This window comes from Motacilla alba, chromosome 8, assembly GCF_015832195.1.
Source record: "Motacilla alba alba isolate MOTALB_02 chromosome 8, Motacilla_alba_V1.0_pri, whole genome shotgun sequence".
In the NCBI taxonomy this organism is placed as follows: Eukaryota; Metazoa; Chordata; class Aves; order Passeriformes; family Motacillidae; genus Motacilla; species Motacilla alba.
This window is the reverse complement of record NC_052023.1, coordinates 15,237,584-15,263,667: the sequence shown is the minus strand read 5'-3', so window position 1 is coordinate 15,263,667 and position 26,084 is coordinate 15,237,584. Positions and strand designations below refer to the sequence as shown.

Here is a 26,084-nt window from a genome sequence, read left to right as displayed (position 1 = left end):
TCCTAACTGTTCAAAGTCAGTTGCGCTTGCTTTTGCTGTGACTGCTTGATGCTGCTAGTATTATCAGCCAAGTGACTTGCACTATTAGCTTCCTAGCAATTGGAAAACATAAAGAATAGGGTACAAATCCCATAGGCAGATACCTTCTGATGGCAGTGTTCAAGCTGAATCCTCAGTGCTTTGCTATAACAATCAGGATTTGGCCTTACTTGCCCTTGGTATTAATCTTGTCCTCTACCCACTAGGCATTACATGAGATGTAAATGATTTGTTTCCATTCATCAAATTCACAAGGTATGCCTATGTCTGTGAAACTGATTTTTTAAAAAAAAAATAGCTGAGTTCATAATCTGTATAAAAAAAGGAAAAGCATCCATGTATTAGGCCATCAAGAGTCAAAAGCATAATTTGAAATGATAAACATATCCATTTTAAGTTACACATTACTTTGCATAGTTAATATCACTATAATTAGTCATAGTTCCTGTAATTTATTGAAAAAGATGCTCAGCCCCTCTAGTGTACTACAGTGATGAATGTTGGAAGTGCAACTTTGGAAGCAGGAATCAAGAAAATTAGTAACAGTTGGAGAATTAACATGTAAATCAATAATATCCTTTCTCTGGCATCTTGAGAACTGAGGGCATACATCACACGCTACAAAACAAAAAAGAGGTCAGAAGTTAGAATTTTAACTTTTTACATTACTATGTCTGCTTTTACTGCAAGAGATGTTTAAAATAATTTCAAACGTTAGAGTAAATCTCTAGTAAATATTTAAACTATGTATAACTAGTCACAAATAAATTAAGCTGATTTTATGCATTCTCTCTAATTAGAAGGGCACAGCATTTGTTGAAACGTGATTAGTATTATTCATTAAGCAAAAAATTCTCATTTGTATCTTATTATCACTATTCTGCATAAACCAACACAATTTGTCATGAACTCCCTCATTTGCTGTATCCTCAAATAGCAGATTATGCTTATTTTTCATTTGGACAGTGGAAAATAAAGCCAGGTGTTTGGCAGCACCAGAGTGTTCAGGTGTAACTGTGCCAGTGATGGTACATTACTAGCAGCGTGGATGAAGAATGAGGCATGGAGAATCTTGGGACTGAGGTGCCTTGAGGCCCATCCCTTTTGAGTGGTCCTGCTGATGAGACAGGTGGTGTTGCATAGGACTGAAAAAAGAGAAACTTTTTTTGTAAAGTCAGCCTTTCACCTTCAAGTGGAAATGAGAGGTGCTGCACTGTAATACTTGGATGTGCTCATGGCTAAAGTGTCTAGGTAGACACTTATGTATTAAAGTTTTCTAAAGCTAAAAAATATTTGTTGCTGCACAGAGGTCTCTGTCGCTGTCTGAAACAAATTAGCACGATATTGTATGGACAGTATTATGTATTTATATACATAAGCATTTACATGTGACCTTGATTGTAGTATATTAGGCAGGATAACTAATTCAATGTCTGCATATTCTTCCCCTTCCTTCCTCTCATCTCTTTTTAAGCTTTGAAGAACATCTCTTTACATATATCATATTTAATTCTGCCCTCATTCGCATGCATGTAAACCACCAGTAATACTGCTGGACTCAGTGCTGCTGAGTCAGTGCAGGATGGATTGGAACAGCGTAGCTGGCTTTCCACAGCAGCTCACTGTGGTTGTGCATTAAAAACTACGTGAACCCTGAATGGGCATTGCAAGGTTAGGCTTCCTCTGACTTTGTCACTAACTGTCATGTGGTTTCTTTTTGTCTTTAAGCTGGGATTCCAGGAGCAATGGTATACAAAGAGATATATTCACCAACAATGGTAGGGGCAAAAAGTATTGAAAAATTGCAAGGCATTGTTACTTCTACACTGGATAGATGAGAATATTAAAGGAATTGTCTAGGCATTAGAACTGTTTTTCCTACAGCATATTTTTTCACATCTGTTGGAATTTGGTTGTCAAGCAGTGGGTTAAATTGTTGTAGGGTCTTTGATAAATACATATAGGGATCAAGAACAATTTTGGCTATATAGACAGCTTAGATCCAGCTTCTCTGGATGGCAGATTGTTTGAATTTTTTGCTGTTTTCTTAAGATTAGATAGTCTTGAGTGGCCCAGGAAGTTCTAGATAGCATAGAAAGTGGTATCCCTCCCAGTGAATGGTAGCATGGGAGCCATGCTAAGACCTGTGTACTTATTCGTTACCATTCCCTTTTTTGCCTTCGGTGATGAAGTTGCTTTTTTATCAAAATGGACTCTCACAAAAAAATATGATGTCTGGTCTTACATTTGAAGCAAGGAAACAATGAGACAGCCTCATCTACGTTATGATACATAAATCTGTTGACAGTCTTGCAAGAAGTAGGATGTGAAATTTTCATTCAAAGATAAAAGCAGAGGAAAGGTTATTTCCAACATAACCCAATAGCAGTGAAAAGTCCTATGCAGAGCAATAGTGAAAAGGAGAGACTTTGTATATGGTCATGCTAAAATTATGGAAGCATAGTTCCAGACATAAACTCTACATATTGACACTTGAAAATCCAATAATATTATACATGTTTGCCATTGCTCATGTGTATCTTGTCTATGAGTTGCTATGAGTAGTTTATTCCATTTTACTGAATATGTACTTGTGAATAACAAATCCAAACTATGAATAGCTTAAATAGCTAGTAAGAGAAACAATTACATTTTCTTTCTCTCCAACATGCAATTTTAATTTTCATAATTCTATAAAAACATATCCCCCACAATGCAGGCCTGCCAGGAGGCCTGAAATCTGCAGGCTATGGCCTCTCGGGCTGTTTTCCAGTGACTCATTTTTAATTTTATAGAAGCATTATCTCTAGCTAGTAAATTAGCAACAGCCTATAGTGCACACACACTGTCATCCATCTGCTTAAGGCTCTTGTCATTTGACACCAGTCTTGTATCCATAGACTTCATCTGGTATTCAAAAGCTATCAACCCTGCCTCCAAGATAGCCCACCTTCTGGCTCCAGGCTAGAGGAGTGATTCTCCATTTCCAAGTCTGATGAACACATAGCTACTAGCAGCTTTTCCATTAAGGATCTAGTCTTCTTAGAAAACAGTCAGTGTTGGAGTTATTTGGATCCAGAACTGCATGGAAGAGTGTTCCTTAGGCAGCCTGACTTTTGTCAAGCAGAATACTCAGGGTTACCTCCCTCTTGCAGTATGTTGGACATTACTGTTTATGCCACTGCATTTTGAGGAGTAGAGTGTATTAACAGATAAAATTCTTTATATTATCCTTCAAATTATGGACAGCAATTCTAGGGAGTTTCAAAAAATACATGTAATATCAAAAATCTCATGACTGGTATGAATCCCCCAAATGAGAGAAAGCCGTGTACATTTATATATCCAGCCATTGTTTGGTTGGAGAAGAGCCTAGCAACTATTTCGCAGTTGCTAAATTTTGTTTTATTCCTAATTTGGCTGCAAATGAGGTAATTTATATTCTTGCAAATAATTTCTATGTAAGCTGATGTTTTCTGTGGAGGAGTCGTAAGGATTTAACAGAGAATTGTGTCTCCTGGACAAACTTCAGTCATCACAGGATAGAAGAAGTTGACAACACCTACTGCTCATTCAAGGTCAGGGAACTTACTCCAAGAGCAGTTGAAGAAAAGAGGCTTGTGTTCTAGACTCAAAGGAAATAATTTTTTTAGATTTTCTTTTCCAGATTATGATAGATGCAGTTGTCATGGACAAGTGAGAAGAACTGACACAAATCATAGGAAGTTGTAGTTAGGGATGAAACATGGGTGAGACCAGCATTTGAAAAAATCCAGGAAGGCAGGGAAGGTAGTTTGTCCTGTTATTTTCCCTCTGCCCACAAGCTTGGAAAGTTCCATCTACTTCCATTTGTTTGTGGTATTTTGGTCTGATAATCTATGCAGTGAAAAATTTATCTGCCTTGATGGGCTTTGTTTTCCCTGTGTACCTCACAAAAAGCCTCTTTTATTCACGTGTCCTATGTCCTTCCACAGGGATGTGGTGTCATGGTACTTGCAAGAATTAGAGCTCTGAAAGACACATGATCAACAGCAGTGACTTTGCTTTTGCTGACTGTGGCAAGTGCCCATACTACTGTAACACACAAGTAATTATGCTTTAACTTATGATAGACCCAGAATGATATTCACAAATGTTCAGCTGAGGAGTGAGGCTCAGAGAGAACCAAGAGCCTTAAGAAAATCAGGCAATTCTGAACCTTGATGTGAAAACAGTGTAGTTGGATTTCTGCGGACTCCTGCTGAGGACCTGTGTCATGTTTCACAAATATAAGGTCTTAACACTCAGTAATTATTTTTCACTGAGTCGTCTTTGAGAGAATCAGTCTTTAACTGGGGTTTGTGAGACTTTTTTGCTTCCTTTTGAATATAAAGGATCAGGTTGTTTTGAGGAATATGGTGACTGTTTCACAAAAGTAATGTTAACTATATATAATTTAATAACATTTTCAGTTACATGAACCATTTTCTTGCAATTTTTATGGAGAAGACAAGAAGTATCTTCAAAATTCTTTTTAAAAAGATTCTTTAAAATTCTTGTATGTGCATCAAATATGAAACTGCCCTAGATTAATAAAAAATATAAGACTATATTTAATTATTATTTTCTCATTTTTATTTCTGTTGGGTAGTGTTTTATCAAATCTTTAACTTCAGTACATAGTGAGATAATTTAAAATTAAAAGCCCCTTATGCTTAGTCTTTGTAATATGTAACGACATCATCAAATTAGAAGAGAAATCGCCGTTGATTTCTACTCTTAAAGAAAATAAGATTTGTATATAAACAATTTTAAATAAATTGCTAATTTGCTTCCAATTATATAGTATATAAAGCATTAGTAATGGTAGCAAATTAGGCATTATTTTATTTATACGTTATCAATTGGGAAAATTGGCCTTTCACCAAATGAAGCTTTCATTCTACAAGCATTTGGTTAATTCCTTACCTTTAGGCATCTAATTAATCCTCCCGAAGTCAGAGAGACAAATTCTGTGATTGTAGCTTAACAGCCATAACTGTCTGCAGGTTTGGAAGTCAAACAGAAACTTGAACTCAGCCTGGAAAGCATACAGGGAAAATGCCATAGGGTGCCAAAGCAACCCTGGGATTGCAGTGCACTGTGCAATATTTTCTTGCCAAATTCACTGTGAATTTTTCAGACTTGGATTTTGGTTGTCAAGGCCAAATAGTTTTCCAGTATTCTTTTCTAGGTAAGCAAGCCTGCATTTATATCTTCATTTTACAAGTGCAGGAAGTGGTTTGCTGAAGGCTGCAAACTCAAGAACCTGTTACTGGAGTGAAGGTTAGGACAGAAAAGCTCTTGGTTCCTGGTTCTGCATTCAGTTCACAGCAAAATGCCATTCTCCTAGAAAATTTGTGGAAATATGTACATAAATTATAATTATAAACATGTAGCTTATAATAAATATGTAGCAGTACATATGCACTGGTAGACAATGAGTATTAGAGGAATAATCACTAATCCTGTCTCAGGGTGTGCAAGACTCCTTATGGTGCTTTAGAAATAATAATCCATTCTGTAAAAGATTCTTACACTGAATAGCTCTTGCTACATAGGATTGCATCCCCATACAGAATTAGGCATGTCATACCCAATCTTCCACAGGATCTTTAAGGTATTTTTTGTGTTACTTGTTGTCAGTTGTTTCAGCAGGATGAGTTTTTTAGGGTGGATAATTGACAGACACTGTATTCTGCTTTTCAATTTTTAAATGAACAAATGACATTTCTAATTGTTAAAAGTGGACTATGGATGAAAGATAAATTCTAAATTTCTATTTTTGTGGGTCCCCATTGCTTTTGTAGATAATAACACAATATTATTATTATGAATATTATGATCATTGTTTCCATGGTATGAAATGTGGTTGGATTTGGCTCTTTTTTAAAATAGAGACACTGAGCAGACAAGGTATTGATGACATCCACTGGCTTTGCCACTTGGTTTTGTAGGGGTCTAACGTTGCAGGGTAAGTAGTAAAGGGACTCTCTGCTAAGGCTGTGAACAGGATTTAGTGGATGAGGTATCCCGAAGGATAAAGGGTGACTGAACAGCAGTGAGACTTGGTATACGAAAAAGACTGGAAGCGGCTTTTTAGGTATTCCATGACAAAATATTCTAAATCCATTTCCAGAATGCTACCTTTGCATATGTGGATTTTTCTTTATTGAAAACATTTTATGGCCATTCACATACCTCATAGAAGAAGAGAACTTAAAAAAAACAGGTTGTCTTCAGCCCCATCTTTTATAATCAAATCTGCTTCAGTGTAGCTGGAAATGGTATCTGCAAATTGTTCTATATTACAGCCTATGTTGATTTTCCCCAGCTGTCTGTATGGATAAGTGCAGCAATAGTCATGAGGTATATTCTCAAAAGTTTGTGAAATCTTTGTAGAAATTATAAATTACAGCATTGGATTTTAAGGATGCAATCTAAGAAGTACCTTTGCTAGCCCATTATTTTGTTACTTGTTGGCCAAATCGTCTTGTAGGAAAACAATGCTTTAAAAATGAACCTGTGGAATAGGCAGCTGTAACTTCATAACAATTAAAGTATGTATTCAGTATTTGTGCAGTAAGATATTCAGTAAATTTAATATCAGGGATACAAAACTTTAAAATAATCTCAAAAAAAAGACTTGAAAAGATGCTTTCTGTTAATGAAAAGAACACTTTAGGAGAAATAATTTTTATGAAGAGAGTAAACAGCAGACTATTTCCAGATAATGTAAAAACTTCCATCTTAACCTCTGTCCCTTTCATCCTTTTCCCATAACTCATGGTCTGTGTACTCTGAAACCGGCTCTTCAGCCTCTCGGAGGCTGATGGTAAAAATCTTCATGTGTAAGCTCCTTTCTTGTCCTTCATACACATTTCATAAACATGGGCAAAGAAACACTAATTCTTCTACAAACTGGGAGTTTCTCCCTGCCTCTACCACCTTCCAAAGTTGCTGTCACTACCAATTTTTGCCTGTTTATAGGATTAGAAGCTTAGTGATACATCCATTACGTCCCTTCTGAAAAATACTCCAAAATTATATACTTGAATTGAGATACAATCTCTGAGTAAATTATATGTTTAGAGACATGGGTCAGAGATGAAGCTGTACTTAGGGTCTTACTGTTCCCTTTCAATAAGAGTCATGTGAGATTCACACAGACTTGGATGATAAGTGACTTAAGAGGTAGATTGTTGACCCATTCTCAAAGAAATAACTTTGTTTTCAGTGTAGATGTGCCTGTTTTCCAAGCATTTTTAGGTGTTCGGACACATGTAAATAAAAAGTTAAGGCTACATGTGTCTATCTATAGCGTATCAAGCTCTTTTCAGGTTTTCCTTATAAAAAACTCAAATTAGTTTCTTTTGATTGTGTTTGAAATGCTGCAGTAGTAGGGTAGAGGACACTGAAGTAGGCCTTCTCTACCTGAAGCTTTATCCTGGTTGTGGCAGAAAATTTATACCCTTCAATCTCTTATTTAGGATCCTTTGTTGTGCATTTCTATGCTGGAATCTTTAATGATTTTTGTAATCTGCAATATGTAGCTGAGGAGTGAAGCAAGGCTGAGAAAGCACCATTTGGAAACAATGGCTGGGTGCCCATGATTTCTGTGATGTTCAGGACAATATATCTGTGTTTTAATCAGCTGGCTGTAAATGAAGAAGCATGCCATTGTATGATTAATGAAAAGTGCTGGGTTTAGTTATGGTAATATATGTGTGTTAGAAATCTAAACTGTTGTGTGTAGCTGTTCACATTTGCTATTAACATCAGCAGCATTGCACTGAGATTGGACCAGCTGTACAGCACAAAGCAAAAGGAAACTTTTATAAATACTTTTATTCAGTGGGGGTACAATGAGACACTCAAGTCAAGTGAGCATGATTTAACTTTAACATCCTGCTATGTTTCCAGTTAACCATTAAGTTGTCATTTCCATAAACCCAAATGTTTTGATAGGAAAAACAATTGCTGTAGACAGAAAAGGAGTCAAACTGTACACAGATCAGTTCAATAAGCAGGAGTTCTTGATGTGTTATAAGGCAGTGGCTTCCCAGCTCTTGGGGAAAATTGCAGTTTGATCAACTGCCAATAAGTGAGATCATACTCGTATCTTTTTTTATTTGTTTATTTTTAATTTGTGAGCAAAGACTGTGCTCATTAAAGTTAGGAACTCCACACTTCTTTTAGCCAAGTGTTACCATATTCTATATAATGAATTGTGTACACTTCTATCCTTTTCAGTCATTCATTTAATTTTCCTTGGAATTGCATGAAATACTTCATTATTCAAGTATTTTTCCAATCTGTACTATTTATATTTCTGGTACAAACCTGCATTTGATTACACTCATATAGTAGATGCTTTGTCCTTTTAATGTGGGCATGAACTTGTTACCCTTCTTTTTGTTTTGTTTTGGTTTGACATGTAACTGAAATGATTGATTAAATAAATGAATTAAAGGTATTCTCTGTATTTTGGGATTTGTAATGACTTCAATAATTTGAATTACTGTAGAGCTTTACAGCTTTATGTTGTTTTCTGATCTTACCATAGAGTAGAAAACATTTTCATTATCTATTTTTAGCAAAATAATTAAATTTTTTTCTTTGTTTCTTATTTGTTAATAGTGACATGCCCTTGTTTTTATTTTTCAAATTTTGGTGGAATAATTATTGAATTTATTAGGGAAGTACTGAGAAGATCTGTTCTTCTCTGTGGCTGATACGGTGTCTTAATGCCTTGGCCACAAGGCTAAGCAATATCAGATTGCTGGGGCCTGTGACAGTTAAAATATCCAGATTGTGTCTGTGAATGTTTTCACTTTTGAAAATGTAAACTTTTAGCATTAATGCTGCCATTACCAGAATGTTGCTGGCAGTGCTCCTGTGTTAGAGGATAATTACTGGACTCAATCCTGACATGTAACGCTTCTTTTTTCCAGGGAGGTGGGTGGACAAACACACAGAGCTCATTGCTGAACTACTGAAGTTGGGTAAGTTCTGTTGCCTTCACTGATCCTGTGTGGCTTTCAAAATATGGACTGAGTTGATGGAGCAAGCGTCTGTGTAGTTCACATTACTAGAGGAATTTGTTTATTATAATTTGCACGGAAGTTGTTCCTGTTCTTGTGTGCCTGGTAACAGTTTGATTTTTGATTGCTTTTTAGTCTTTTCAGATGACCTACATGGAGCTTCTTATTTTGATTTCTACTGACTAATACTGTGTTTTTAAGGTATTTCCTGCTTTACCACTCTGTAAAAACGTATAAAATTCAACCTAGCTTGGAGGACTATCACAGCCCTATGAACCACTTAACAATAAATGCATTTCCCAGATAGAGACCAAAGAATCTGTGGAGAGTCGTGGTGCATCTTACTTCTACCTAGCTGGGAGAGCTAATGCTGTAGACCTGGCCTATAACAAACAGAAAGAAAAAAGCCTTAGAGTATGATCCAGGGATCATTTCTTCACCTAATCAAACATACATTCCCCACCTTTCTGTCCTTCATGCTTCTTCCTCTGTGTTGAAGATGATCCTATGCAGTGCCCCAGAAGAACTATTTTCCCCTTAATCAAGTGCCACACTTTCTTCTGCCAGACAGTGCAGGAGCATTAAGTTTGGAGCTTTGGTGGACTGCCAGCTCCATTTGCTGTGTGGAGGGGGAGGAAATTCACCGAAGTGCCACCCTTTTCAAATCTTTCATCCCCTACAGAATGTATTAACAAGTCTGAAAGCAGCTGTGCTTTCTCCTGCTGTAATAATGGGAGATCCAAAGCAATGTTACTGTCCCTTCCCATGCCATGAGTTTCAGTTGAACTACATAATTACAGTTCCTTTAGTCTCCATCAAGAAGGAAAGTTCAAGAGCAAATCAGAAAATTTTAGAAAATTATGAAATTAGAGAAAACCAAGTGACTGTCAGCTGGACTTTCATTACTCCTCATTTTTAACAACAATGAATTAGGTATACTTGAACTCTTATGGAAGATATTATGCACTGCATATATTGTTGAGTTAATGTAAAGTACCTGTTTAAATCAGCTTTTTCTGCAGTTTCCTTGTCATAAGTATTAATGTCAGCAACATCTGCAATGGAATTGCAATGCAAATCAGTGCAGATTATCACCAGTTAATAAAGAGCCAAAAGCATATTTTGGGTAGCACAATTTCTTCAGTTTACTTCTATGGTTAATCTGCTCATATGTTTTCAATAAAACCTTACATTAAACACAAAAGGTATGTACAGCATGATATGTGTATGATTTTGGTTTTGGCATAGCATTTGGTTTTCCAAGACCAAATCCTACAGTTTGGTCTCCTCTTCTGATCTGAATTCCAAATATCCTTTGTTTATTTAGCAGTGCTCTAGAGAAGGATTTGAGCTCTCATTTTGACACAGATCTTGCTGATGTACTCTTAACTTTATGTGCATCCCTATAATCAACAAGGAAAATGGGAAATGATTCACTTCAGAGGATCATTCCTTAAGCATTATTCTCAGACTGAGTAGATATAATGGGGAAATCTTTCCTCTTAACAGTGTCATTTTATGCCATGAAAAAATTAAAATTTCAATCATTTCAACTGGAAGTATTTGGATGTACTACTGCCTCACTAAGCATGAACTGTAGTTTTCAGAACAGTCTCAGAGATGTCCAGAAATCAAAACAGAAGAAAAGGAAACCATATTCCCCAGCCCCAGAGGCAATTTTGAAAATACAATTCTAGTTATTATTGGATCTTATTATCTATACAAGGCTTCTGCCTTACCTTTGTTACCACAAGAAATACTTTTTATGAGAGTACTGTTTCTGAAGATATTTGTCCCTGATTGATTGCCTTTGAGATGGTGACACTTCTCATTTTATGGAAATATTACAGCGCTTTGAACACTGAGCTTCAGAAAAGCCCCAGGGGTGAACAAAGAGCTGTCTAGGACCCCAAGAGCAGTGCTACAAGTTAAGTAGTGTTTAAATGGGGGAAGGATGGACTGCCCCAGTCTCTCCAAGAGTTCCCCACAAGGCTATTAGCTTTGTTTAGTTCTCAGTTACAGATCAGCATTTGCTGTCACTCCTGCAGCCATGGTAGAAACAGGCCTAGCAGTTTAACATTTAGTTAGCACCAACTTTTTTTTCTCTGTGAGCCCTTGGAGCAGTCTCACAGTAAGTGCAAACACTTTGGGTGAAAACTGTAGAGATAAACAACTGGCTAATTTCAGGGAAGTGCTTTTAGGATCAGAATTCTTTGTAATAATTTGTTGGCCCAAACTAGCTGGTAGTCAAGCTTTTAAATCAGTGTAACTTTCCCCTGGTACCCAATTAGAAGTAGTTTTTAGTAATATAAGAATTACTAGTAAAATCAGTATTCATTGCAGTATACACTTGTAGTTTCTGGTATCTTCTGGTTTTTGTGTGTGAACAAATGGTGTATTTGGCTTTAGAGTAGCACAATGGCCCTGTGGGTGCAGCTGGCCTAAGTACACACTAGGAGCACATGTATGTGGGGCATCCAGCTCTCCCAGGAGTCGTAGGTGACACAAACATATTCCTCAGGCATATGTCAAGGCATCATAATTCAACACCCTCCTGATTGAATGGGCATTTTGTTACATTCCACATGCCCAAAATAGGAAGGAAAAGAACGACCAGACCCTGTGTTATTTTGTTTGAAAGTCTTTATTTCTGCCAGGACATAGAAGCAGTCAGAGCTCAGTGGACTATTTGTGAGCACTGAGCAGTCTGAATGTTTTGTAACTCAGTGTGAAATCAGAAGCTGCATTGCATAAGCATTGACAATACAGAGCAAAATGCACTTAAATTAAAAAATAAAGAAGAGTATGTTTCTTGCATACAGTAGGCCTAACCATTTCAGAGATGAATGTAGGCAGATTTCTGAGGTTCGGAATGCAAATTTAGGTGGAACCATTTGAATTTACAAAATAAATAAATAAAATATCCCCAAATGAAGCCCTGCTTGAAGGACTGAACATGCCAGTAGCAAGTTCTGCTTCAGACTTCAAGAGATAAAGTACGTTAGTGTGTATCTGTTAGTCTAATTTATTCAGTGTCATTGCTGTATCACAACCTTCTGTTTGATTTTCTTATAAACTAATAATTTCCTGAATGAACTAATACTGCCATAGCCACTAGTACCTCTGCCTTGTAGAAGTTTTTTATTGTTGTGTATGCAACTAAATTGAAATATCTTTCACTTGAAATATTGACTTTAATATCTCATTTGAAAAATTCATGAAGCCTTTGATGTTAAATCCATACTCAATTTAGCCAAATGCCATTAGAATATGCAATATGCCTGAATACAGAGAGCATTATTGTCTGTGTTTCTGCAGAAGAATTACATTTTATGACTGTAACGTCAGGATCTTTTTTGGATTTGTTCATGAAGAAAAGAAAGAGAAAGGCAGCACATTAGAAGCAAAATGAAAAGTGGTATTGATTAGGCTCTCATTTACCCTCTCTTTGCTTGAATCTCTAAATGCAGGGAAATAAGGGTTGTGCCACAGCAAGTAACAATGCTCTGTAATGAATGGAAGAATCTTTAGAAAATTAGTGTAAACACGTATGATAGTGCACAGATGTTGCTCCTAGTAACTGTCATACATTTATTTTACATCTCCATTTACATACATCTCTTTATTTCCTAATAGTATCATAATAGAAACATGACAATAGTTAATGATTTCATAAAACATGGAATGTAAAGCTGACAGAGAGGTAGAACATTAATTGAAACCTATAGCTATAGTACATTAGAATTACATCTCCTAAATGACTCCTGATAAAAATATCCCTCTTCTACAGAGAAAGACAAAGACAGGTAAAAAACTAGGCTTTCAACAAATTAATTTTTTTTTTTCCAGTAAAACAGACTGGCAAATGTTGCAAAATCTCCTGAGTGCTAATAGAATCGTATTTGCCTTTAGTAATTTATGGGCACTTTTCCTCCAGCTATCGATCACAGTTGAAAAAAGTAAACTGCATTAACATTTTAGGCAATAATGGCTCCAGAAAATGTTTGATTTTTATCACTACCAAAACTGATGTCAGGAAACTTGGTTCTTCAGCAGAAGAGGGAGAGCTGAGCGCATCCAGCTTGTAGTGTGTTCATGCAAGTGCCCAGATCTGACTGAACAAACTGGATGTTAACCAGTGTTTGGAGCTTGTTGCATTATCCTAAAACATAAAAAGTAAGTTGATGGCACAGGTCAGGAGATTGGACACCTCATAACTGCCGCACAGCAAAGTGCCTTGGGGTCTCTGAGGATTCCAGTGAGCGCAGAAGGGGCTGAGGGAGAGCTGCTCTCTGCCACCATCTCCTGGCCAGTGCCTGGGACACAAACTGCCTCTACTTCCTCCGCTACTGGCTGTGGCAAGCCTATTACCTCAACCAAGGGGACAGTCACAGCCATTTGAAGCAAGCTCATACTGGGAAAAAAACACATTTTAAAATTTCCAAAGGGAAACTGGACCCTAACAAGCTTATTTAGACGTATATTAAAGTGGATGGTGCAAAATGCCAGACTAAGGGAGCCGATAGCTCCCTTTGTGAATAAATCTCCTCCTGTGAATAAATCCAGAGCATTAGTGCCTGGGATTTTATGCTTGGAATTAGGGGAAAGTGTTTTGGTCAGTGATGATGGCTCATGTTGTCAGATAGTCCTGAATGCTCTTGATATGTGTGTTATACAGGTTGGTGACTGGACTTGAATTTCTGCAGAATTTTTATATATTATGAGAGGAAAAAGCTTCATTTCGATAGTTAATACTTTCAAGATGCCACTTTTTAGGGTTAACAGTGGAACTTGCCTCTTTATTATTAGGAAGCAATGCTGTAAGATAGATTGACTTAGAAAGTGAAATTATATTTGAAGTTTCAGATTTTAGGTTACACTTCTGGTTTTACCATAGGCCTTCTCCGTTTTCAGAAATCTGTGATCTACAAAAGTGAGTTTAATGAAACTTCTTCTTACATTAGTGTTATTGTACATGACAACATAACACAATAGTTTGATACTTGGTTTCTGTATAATTAGTCTTGACAACAAAGAACACACAGAATTAGAGTACAAACTGAAACGGCAATCTTTCCAAATCCTTTCATTGCTCAGGCTATTCCATACTTTTATACCTTTTTGGAGCAATGAAATTATATTGCTGTTTGGTCATATGTTAAATTAATTGCGACAAGTTAAAATAGATGTTAAAGCAAGCATCCTACAAATTAATTAACAACTGATTAGTACAGTTTACAATTTTTCATAGGAAGAATCATATATATTCTGAGTACAAACGAAAGTTAAATATTTCCACATCCTGGAAGAAATTTTTTGAGTTGAAGATCATGTAAATGATATGATCTTTTTTATGTAGAACCAAATTAATATCCTTTCTTGTGTTTTAAACAGATGTGCAAACATTTCTTGGAGATCTCATACCCTAGTGCTTTTTCTTCAACTGAAAAAAGGAACATCAGAATCTCTGTGCCTCAAAAGATTATTTTTTACATTATGCCAAAAAAAAAAAGAAAATAGTCTGAAGTATATATTAGGATGTAGCGTATAGTTTATATGTGTACCACTGAATCTGATACAAGTGAATAAAAACTTATTAGAGAAATTCATTTGCCATGCCTGAAGCCTTTACAGTGAACAGTTTTACAGATCTCATTTTTCAGATCTGAATTTTATTTCAGAGGCTTTGAAGTCTGCTGACTAATGAAGAATTGTGAGAAAGAACACTAAAGTTGTATCAAAAAGAAAGTAACTTTCAACTGCAATTTAGAAATACCACACAAATCAGCATGTGGCTATACACCTGTATGTGTCAAACATGAAACCAAATTGCATCCTTTTTTTGGATCACCTAGTCAATGGTGTTGAATTTCTGGCTTTTACATTCAACCAGGTAAGATAAGGTGGCCTGTTCAGCCCATGTTATTAAAGAAATTGGTTCACCTATTTGATTTCATGTCATTGTAGTTCCAACCATTCATTTATTCAATAAACAGTTTGGTATGTTCTGAGAAATAATGAATATTGATTAAAAAATCAATCACTTATTAAGAAACAGGGAAATTGTTTATCCAATAAATTTTAATTTTTGATTTGTTATTTATATTTTCCAATTTAATCCACCCCTCCCTTAGGCTCCCAAACTGCCACGGAAATCAGGAGGAAGGGCAGAGTGATGCTGGCAGCAACTGTGCAAAGAACACAAAACTGAATGCATTCATTTCAGATTAGACTGATGGAAATAGACCACAATAAAGGAGACTGTGATTGAGAACTGTGGATACATTACCTCATGCACCTTTGGCCATTGCACCGAAACTTTAACTTTTAATACAATTTATGAGGCTCTCTGCTTCCTACCTATTACATCACTTTGACACTGTCAAAACACAATAGTTAGAAAAATATTGCAGGTTTCATCTAAGCTGGAAGAGATTCTGAGCATGGAGGCTGAATGCACAAGGCAGTGAGAGAGACCTGTACAAGTGCTCTCGAGCATTTATCTGTTCTCTTGATGAGACCCAAGCCCTGAACAGAGGTGCTGAATATCCCTTTTTGCAAGGGAACAGAGAAACCAACTGAACCATTTCATCTGAATGTGTGCACTGATTCTAGTTTCATTGTTCATTACACTAATGAAGAAAACTGCCTTGATACATACAAGCAATAGACAAATATTCCTTCATCCCTATGAACAGTTTAGTCTCTCTGGGATTTTCGTGTAGAAGTTGGGAAAAAATTTGTCTTTGAATTTGCCTGAGTGAGGCATCTTCCCTCCCCGCCATCATGTGTGACCAAATGTAGTTCTCATTTTTAACAATGCAGAGGTGTGCTAGTCTCTTCATAGTTAAAGTTGGTATTAACTATGCTTTGCTTGCCTGATGTTCTCTCATACCTAACTTCATGTCAGAATACTATTTTTTAAAGAAATATGGAAAGTCACTTGTAAAGAATGGGGTAAATATTTTATGAATTGAAAGTTTTTTTAAAGGACTTTCTTTCATGGGGAAGGATGTGGAAACACTACTTGCAATCTGTCACACTGCTTTTGTGGGCCTTGAGCTGGTACATAGAAACTCATCTTCTTGTGAATAGATGAAAAGTGAGAATGCATGAGAAAAAAAACCAAATAGGCAGATGTAGCAGGCGCAGGCCCTGCAAACCTGCCTTGGCGTTCAGAGGCAGAATGCTGAGTCAGGATGACTGGACAATAGGAGCCCCTCTCTCCCGCTTTCAGACCATTGCTTATCTCTCTGTAAGGCTATAGGTCACTTTCCTTTAACCCTTACCATTGGACAATTCTCAATCCTCCCTTGCCCTATATAAACCCCTGTTTCTTCTGGCAGAGCCAAAGGCCAGGGTTATGTGGTCTGAGATCTACCAGGGAAGGAGAGTGTCTTCTGTGGAGAGTATCCTACAAAGGAAGGAGATTCAGTCCTTGTGTGTATTTCAGCCTCGGCGGAAACCCAAGGCTCTGAGGTATGATTAGCAGTGTTAACTAATCAAGCCTTGTTCATACTAATTGTGTTGTTAGTCTTTCAAGTATGGAAGAGTAAGGGAAGAACTAATTTTTTTTTTTCTCCAGGAAACAAACATATTATACAGGAGTTGAGAGTTCAGATTGTACATAAAAGCAAAACTACTACTGTTACCTGGCTTGTGCAGTCCTCCTGCCTTTGAAAATTCTGTGGGAAATTCAGCTGGCCATGTTTCTGATCAGTCTTATGGACAGTTTTTAAAGATGGCTTTATCCATTATATTTCCTGGCATTCTGATTATTGATGACCTCACTTTCCTCTTAATTTGTATCTTCTTTCATCAGTTTCTAAGGCAGATGAGGTGTCCCCTGCCTTTCATTTCACTTATGTTCATTCACAAAAGAACTGTGATCTGCTCTGTGATGGAAATAAAACCCCCCATGTTTTAAAATGTCATTTGAATGTTTAAAACATAGAGATTGTAGTGCAAGAAACCATGATGAAGCTAAGTACATTTACATAAATGTTTAAAAATGCTCAAAGATAGCAATACTTTGTTTTGCAACTTGGGGATGTAGACAATAAACTTCCCTAAGGTGTCTTATGGATCCAGTTCTACTCTCTGTTGATATAGCAGCAGATAGCAATAAAAAATTTTTGGTTGACACCAGTTGAGAAGAGTTTGCAAGCATTCAGAAGATTAACTTAATATTCTAAAGATTTTGTTAAATGTACTGGGGGAAAAACACCCCAGGGTTTAATTACACAATGCATGATCAGAACCCTCAGATTTAAAATCTGGGAGAAAATTGCCCCTTGAAGTATTAGACCTGAGATTCAATTCTCTGCCTGAGTTTTGGTCAAGATAAAGACTTGTGAAACAGAACAAACAAGCTCCCTTGAAACTTCTGGATTTACCTACCTAAGAAAAGACTGAGGGGCAAATAATGTAAGTTCTAAATGATTGCTATGGATAGGATTGTTCCCTATGTTCACTAAGTGCAGGGACATTCTTCTTCCTGTGTGTAGGAAAAGAAACTTGCCTTGCAGAGCAGGGAAGAAGCAATCTTTCATTTTATGGTACTAATTGAGGGATGGGAACAGCTATTTTAGGAGGCTGTGTAATTGTAATAATTTTTAAGAAAAAGGTTATATAGTAATATACAGGTTATTCCTTATTTCTCTTAGACCCTTCTTGAAAGTGCAAAGCTGCCCTGGTTGGTCTACTGAACTTCTTTTCCTCCCTTCCCTCATAGCTTTCCTTGATTAATTTAACTGTTCATTGTTTCTCCCAGATTAAGTCTCTGAATAAGAAATGGTTAAATAATTTGGAGACTAGAAATTGCTACTACTATCCATCATTTTTTGTTTCATCCATTTCACTGAATTCCTATATTTGGGGACGAATGTATACATGGCATAAATGAACAGATTTGAGTGTCTGATGAGGGAAGATAAGATATAATGCCAGTTTGGTACAGAGTGAGTTAGATTTAGGTATTTCTGTGTGTGAAAAGTTGGATGCAAACACCCAGCCATTATTCCATGAAACCTTTATCTCCTGTTGATGGGCTCATAGCAAAAAAAGGTAATCGGTATTGGTTCTACCAAAAGTTTCATCTGATGTCATCTCTGAGTAATCATTAAATATTCAGGAAGAGTAGGACAGCACTGAATTGCTTCACACATCTGAAAAATGAACTGCATTTGGTACATTGAATAATACATTGAAAGAGACCACAGGAGTGTTGCACAGCACCTTGACTTTCCAAAAAATAGGTACTTCTGTAAGTAACCATGAAAATAGATATAGAAATGAAATTTCTTTAAGCTTTCTTTCAAGTTTGCAGAAGATTTTGATTAACTTGGAGCAGCAGTTAGCTTTATTTAAAGGTGAAGCCCAAACACTGTATATGTTTGCCAGTTCATGGCTAGTTAAATGTAATTGCATTACATTGCCACAAAACAAATAGAACAGCCTGGAGTACTGTGTCCACTGTGTTTATGTTAGAGGAAGCCCTGAGTTTGAACTGCAAGTCTTGTAGAAAAGGAATGATGATTCATTTTCTAGGGAAATTGTTCTTTTGAAAAATTTACATATACATTCATACCTCTCTGTCATGACTCTGCCAATAGCTCTGGAAGGGTTTTTCCTGCAAGGACTCCCATGCAGAATAATCCTGTTGCAGCCACTCCTGAGTGTAAGCAGAGGCCTGTTCTGTTTAAAATACCAGGTGAAAGTGTAGTGTAGTTAAGTGATGCTGTGATGATTTTGAGTAATTTTAAGAAGTTATTTGTATTAAATTCTTCATTAAAATGTGAAGAGCTAGTAAGAAAGTACATTTGTTATTAGTGAACAACCTTGATTCATTAGTCCCCTGTGTGTCAGTCCCTATGTACTCGAGGAGACTGGACTCCTCAATGCGTTGACTGGTTGTGAATTGTTCTGGTTGTCATATTTTCTGCATTATTCTAATCTTCTTGGTATGAATGGAAGTGCATCCCCTTCTGCTTGACAGCAAAGACAAACATCAAGCTGTCCAGAAGATAGAGTGCCATTTTATTCTTCTTTTGAAATTCTTGATGGGATGGGGACAACATCAGCAAACACTCAAGAAAAGACCTCCTGACCCTCCAATTATTCTTGCTGACATTTTTATAATAATTTCCTTCTCAAAAAATACTGAGTCCTTTGTGTCAGAATGAGAACAAAACAAAACAAAAAAAAACCACAAAAAAGCCTTAAACTTGATTGAATTATTGTTTGGTCAGAACTTGAATTCTACAGAAGTCCTAGTTTAAATTAAATTAGTGCTCAGAATGTTATCTTTGCCCCACTACAATTCTTAAAATTTAGGCAGAGCTTATTATACTAGAATCATTATGTTAAAATGGCTGTTTATGATTGTTTTAAACCAAATGGTTTGAACCAGCTTTATTCCCAGTCTAGCATTAAATATCATGCACACTGTTGCTGTGTAATTGTGGTTACACATTTTAGAATGTTCCTTATGTGTACAGAATGGAGAAAAATCATATTACCATGTTATTCAACATGAAAAACTATAAAAGCCTGCAATTCAAATATGCCTTTTTGAGACAATTGAATTAACAGAGTTAGATTAAAATATAAATGAACTTGTTAAGTAATATTTTATTTTCAAAACCCATTTCCTCTTTATATTATTTATACAGTTGGTGTGTTTGACCAAGAGAATTGATATATTGTTCTCAATAGGGTAAATATCCACTGTGATTACTCATTTAATTGCCAGAGCCATCTTTCTCCTTTCAAATAAAGCAGTATTTAAGAAGAGAAGTCCATTATTGTTTCTCCAAGTACTGTGCTGTATCCATGAGATGAGCCTGTCCTTCCTGTTTCTGTGTGAAATCATAAAGCTCATGCTCTGTGCCCACAGTAACTTTTTGCAAGTACAGTGTATGAAGCCACCCTCTCCCTCTGTGCCTGCACCCTGTTAGACAGGAGGTTGCCAGGCTTTACTGACGCCTGCTAACATCAAGCTTGGCACAATGGATTCTTTGGAGTTCATGGCTGAGTATTCTGATAACAAGATAAAAATAATGCGTGGTGTTAAAAACATCAGAGACTCAATTTAAATGGATGGAAAGGATAGTGTTTATTCACATTCCGAGGCACAAAACTGCGTATGTTCAGTACACACTTTGGGTGCTTAATAAGCTCAAGTCCCAATGAATTGGTTCTTGACAGTTATGAATGGTAGACTGGCTGCATTAAAGCAATGAGGGAGCTAACAGCAGGTTTGCAACTGGGTTTGAATAAATCATCAACCAAACATACAACAGCATTGTAACAGTAGGCCAAAACCTCTCCAGCCATGTGATCGCTAGTTGCCAGGAGACCATGAATCTTGGGTATTCTAAAAATATTGAAATAATTTTAGCTGTCTCAAATTTATAAAATCTCTGGAAAAATATAATACATTTAAATATATTAAAATATAACTACTTTGTCAGGGTACATGTAAAGCTTTTAGACAAAATATGGCTTTTTAACTAAAATGTTTTTTTTGCATATTGATTTGCTTTCTTTTGTATGATTTATAATGTATTTAGAAAGAATATTTGCAAAATGTGATGTAGTATTTAAAATCTTGACTGTAGTAACTCCATATGAGCACATGCAACATTATTGTTGACCTCTTAGTTGTCCATCCAGCTGTCCCTTTCTCTTACATGGGTAACTTTACCCTTTGAAGGGGTCCAGTGGAAGTCAAATGCACTGCTTTTGCGTTTAAATTAAATTGCATTAACACGCCTTTAAAAGCTGAGATCTTATGTTTGCAATTATGTTTCTGCAAAATATTATGTCAGCAGGAGAAGCATTGCATCAAATCCAATCTTTTTTTGTCCCCTTCATCAGAAGGAATTTTGCCAGACGTGTATTTGTGCTATCCACAGATGCAATGTATCCAGGATAGGCCTCATTTACAGTGGGATTTTTAGACTGACTTCTAGTTATGTGGATTGAATGTTGAACTTGATTGAATTGGGTTGCATAGACAGATGTTTATGATGTGGCCAAGAGGTGGGAGTCAGAATGGCTCTTCACGGGCGGCTCATGTGGCTCACGAGCCATCTCCTACAGCAGCAGCCTTTAGTGCTCACTGCCAGAACTTGCTGTGCAGCTTGGGGTAAGTGTGGGAGACCTCAGAGGCTGTTCAGAGCAGCTCAGAGACAGAGTTTCTTCTTTTCTCATTCTGCCACAAATTTTCTTTTTATGACTTTAGGCAGTTGCTTAGTTTTCCTGGTAATAGGGAAGACTTCCCTTTCTCACAAGAGTCAGGAGAAAGAGTGCTGATTGTAAGGCTGTTGTATTTTGTGATTATAAGGCCACAATTAGTTGTTAACTGACACTAAAAGAAATAACAGGAAAAAAATCTGATGATTTGTGAAGTATAAATTCATGGTGTATTTAAATTCTGCCTTAAATAGATATAATGAATATACATATGATAGTCCTTTTGTAAACTGAAATATACAGTCATAAGAATTTCTTTCAACACAATATATTTTTGCAAGAGTTCAATCAACTGAAGTTTTTTTTTTGTTTTTTATAAGAATTCCATTTCTGTAAGACAGCAACATCATGGAATAGGCACTAAGCAAAGCTTGGGAAAGAGAAATGGAGTGAGTGAAAACTAAGGGCATGTGAAGAACAGTCACTATCCAGCAACAGCAGCAAAACAGTTTCAATTTTCTGGATTATTAATTCAAATTCACACGCACATGCCAGTTAAAATTAAAGGCCTTTTTTTACGGCTCTAGTTTAAATTAAAGATTATATTCTGCTCCACAAGTCTGAATTAAATAGCTTATTTTGCACACCAAGCTCTCATTTTAAAGCTAATAAAGAAAAGACATAGCATGTACGTGCAAGCTTAAGACAGGAAGGGTCTAAATTACTACACCTGTTTCACTTGGGAGCTACTTTATTAGTGTTACAAAACTTGGCTTTCAATTTGGCAGTCAGAAGCACATTTAGAACAAGCATTTCTTTGTTTTGACAGAAAGGCTATGGTAAATGAATGACGTTTGAGCAAGGTGTGAAATGTGAAGGTACAAAATTAACTGGTAAGATAATTACTGTTCTAATTCTGCATAAACAAGCATTTTGAAAATCATTAATAGTTCAGGGAAATAATGTTAGTGATTAAATAAGGTGGTTTGCATCACTGAGCACAACTAAGCTGCTTTAATTACATTTGAAAGCGAGGGAAAGTAGCTAATTAAAATTAGCACAGGGTTCCTGAATGACCAGCATTGCATTGTTGCCCTAACCTGTTTAATTGCTTGTTTATTAATAATATGTCTTTATTTTCCCCTCTTCTGCATTTAGCAAAATTATTAAGGAAGCTAAAATGTGTAAAGAGAATCTATATATACGTATCAGAATATGCAATGTGGATCTAACCCAGGGAATTACTTCCAAGGCAAGCCAACATAATTCAAAAGTTGTAACTTTTCTTTATATTAATAATGTTTTCTTCCTGAGTCACATTCCTATGTCAATCACGTCCATGAAGAAGAAAAATGGTCTTTGGCATAATTGCTGAATTGCAGCATTTTGTAGCTTTATTTGCTTTATTTTTAAAATTGCTTGAATCACTAGCTCAAATATAGGTAATAAATCTAAGAGAAATCAATAATAAATTATGGAAAACATGAGCAAAAATGTAATCTAAATTAGAAGAAAGTTTTGTATTGTCTCAGCCTTTTTTTAACCCAACTTGTGCTACATTTGCCAGCTGCAATAGGTAGATCTGTTCTGAGAAAAGACAAAACTCAGTATCCCAAGGTTTCCAGCATATTTGTCCTTCAGTGAAGGAACATCTTTATGAGACACCTGACTTTCTCTTTCTAGTCCCTCATGTGTTAAGTTACACTTTATTAGCATAAACCTATAGGAAATAGTTGGGAGAAGTGTTAATCTACACACTTGAAGCAAATATACAGTATAATACAATGAAGACAACTAAAAATAGAGTAAAATGCTAATTTATTTTTTCATATTTAGCCATAATCAAGTCAAGTTAAAGCAGACATGATGTTTTCCACGTTGATTTAGTATTTATAGTGTACCTCTGATGTGAAAGGCTCAGATGCATAATAATTTACATACATATACATTTTAAACAGTAAAAATTCATAAAAATGTGAAGTTCTATATGGAAAGGTAGCAGATCCCCATGAAAGCAAGTTAAATCATGGGAATTATGCTTATGGAACTGATAAGCAATTAAAATAAGGAGTTAATTTTAACTTCATGAATAGTAGAGAATATTCAGCAGACAGTACATACATTATTTTATAGGTGCATATTTTTATGAACAAAGAGGAGGATTCTGCTCTGTATTATGGGATGGTAAAGAAAGATCCAAGTCACAAGTTTCAGTGAGATTTTTCTGCTTCAAGTCCACACAAATTATGTGATTAACATTTTGAGCAATAGCATATGGCACCAATAACTGAAGGTTGTAGAGGATAGTATTGGTGGATAGTGGTATAATATCACTATTCTAGTGATTTTTGTGTCAAAGGGATACATGACAACTTTTTTAGTAATCAATGTGGTGTATAATTAATGGTGGCATTTCTTTGTGTTCTGGCAATGGTGAAATAGAATTTTGGTATTCTTTTTTAATTGCAAGATTCCCTGGCTTTTGTTAGGACATGGTCATCACAATTATGATTAAAACCTTCCATTAACCTTTCCCTAACCTATTTTCTCAAATTAATAGCTATAAAATTGTAAAAGCCACAACCCTCCACTATATAAAGAAGACACTAGCAACATTTATCAGACATTATTCTCATTCTCATTATTCTCTGCTTTGGGGAGTTTGTGTCATTAAAGTATCTAAATAGGCCAAAATCCTTTAATTGTTTAACTCTGAAATATCCTGGAGTTGTAGTTGTAAGTGCTCTTAATCCTATTTATAGAAATAATTCCACTCACTTACTCAAGGCACAGAGGAAACATTGACTTGAACTAAGGTCTATTACATCCACTTCTAATGCTGTTACTGCTGGCCAAAATTGTCTTTCTTCCTCTGCGAGCCTGGGCTTCTTGATTTCCTTTTGTCCTCAGTGAGGACATGAGAGCATACTACAACAAAAAGTGAGCCCTTTGTAGAATAATTTATTCCTCTGACATGTGCTAGCACGAGAAATACATTGTGATTGAATTTTATTGATATGGAGAAAGGGCCAATCTTAAAATGTGATGGGACCTGCAGGAGGTTTCAACCAATCAGATGTTTGCTTACAGCCTAATAGAGGCAGAGAAAGAAATATGTGAAACAAGATGTTCCTGACTGATTTAGTGACAGACTTTCTTCTGGTATTCAGTGAGGTAAGCAAAATACTTCCAGCATATACTGGAAGCCTTGTATGGTGCAACATGGCTCCTAGGTGATTGTAGCCTTCTGTTTTGTGGAAACTGAGATTTACAGGGGAACAGGGATTTGACTGTACTTTATGTATTTATAATGCCAATTAAAAATTAGAATGAAAATCAACTAACTCCTATATTTATAACTATAAACAATTAAGGATTCTAATTTGTGTGGCATCTACCTTTACTTAGCATTAATGAAGAACATGATCATCTTGTAGAACATCCCAACTGGGGAGTCACAAGAACTTGGTTGAGAGCGTTGGCAGTAACTGTGATCTGATTAACTGTGGCATTTCACTGTGTTATGGCAATAATGTTAAAGCAATGTGTTGAGAGGGTTTAATTGTTAAAACTGCCATTTTTGTGCCCCTTTCCTTTATCATGGTCACTGCAATCATGACTGAAACTTGTCATTAACCTTCCTCAGTTTAATTCAATGCTTTGAGCTAATAGCGTTAAAACATGAGATGTACAAAATGTTTGTGCTGTTTTACACAGTGAAGTGCCCCACCTCCCTGCTCTCTGTAACTGGGGAAACAGGTACAACACTTACTGGCTTGTTGAAAGAATGTTTTAAAGGCATGATTTTGAGCACTATGAAGAGGCAAGCTTGCTGTCTAAGTCATGGCGGTTTGCCCCTTTTACAACACAGATAAGCACTGACAAACTGAGTTTTGTGCTGATGAAGAGTGTAAATCTGGCAAAACAATGTGCCACATATACTAAAGCTAGGTGAGAGAGGAACTCAAAATTAATTGGAAAACACAATATCATAAAGAGGTGAAAAACCCAATTCTGATGGGATAAACAAGTAACTGTATCATCCTAACACCAACAAATGACACAAAACACCTTAAAAAGGCAGGCTCTCTGCAGCCAGCAACCTGCAGAGAAGCACAAATTTGGAGAGAGATGAGCAAAATCTTGCAGTTTTTCTAGGAAATAGAGGTCAAATAAACAAACATGCTTCTTGTATCAACCAGTTTAGACTGGTCAAATGTCAGTAGAGTTAGTGCTATCTCATGGTCTTCATTGCTCCTTGTGGTAAAATCCTTTCTAGGTCATGTAGCTGATAATCTGAGTGCACCTTTCAGCAAAGTGTAGGCATAAATAATCTACCACTGGCCAACTTTTGCCAGTATTCTTAACAGCTTTAATCCAGACTTCAGGTCTTGCAAAGAAGCAGTGATGATGATGCAGCAGATGATTCACCACCAGCTGGGCAAGGGAGGTGATTGTACTTCTCTGTTCTGTGCTGCAACATCCTCACCTCAAGTTCTGGGGGCAATTTTGAGCATCATGATACAGGAAGATAATAAAGCTATTAGAGAGGGTCTGGAGGCCAACAAAGGTGGTAAAGGGCATTGAGGGGAAGCTGTGTGAGGAGCAGCTGAGGGCATGGGCTCTGTTCAGCCTGGAGGAGACTGAGGGCAGACCTCACTGCAGTCACAACTTCCTCGTGAGGGGAGGAGGAGCAGCAGGCACTGACCAGTGACAGGACTCAAGGAAGCAGCATGAAGATGTATTAGGGAGGTTTAGGTTGGATATCGGGAAAAGGTTCTTCAC

At 36.5% G+C, this 26,084-nt stretch overlaps 1 long non-coding RNA gene across 50 annotated transcripts in view; it reads left to right on the top strand.

The window, feature by feature from the left end:
* LOC119703709 overlaps positions 1-26,084 on the top strand; it is a 496,218-nt gene that overhangs the window by 142,227 nt on the left and 327,907 nt on the right. For 41 of the 50 annotated variants that reach the window (XR_005257713.1, XR_005257735.1, XR_005257725.1 and 38 more), the window contains 2 exons: positions 9,012-9,062; positions 16,448-16,580. This is a non-coding gene — a long non-coding RNA (uncharacterized LOC119703709). Of the gene's footprint in view, positions 1-9,011; positions 9,063-14,782; positions 14,995-16,447; positions 16,581-26,084 lie in introns of all 50 variants that reach the window. The other 9 variants (XR_005257722.1, XR_005257724.1, XR_005257721.1 and 6 more) reach the window with 2 other exon arrangements.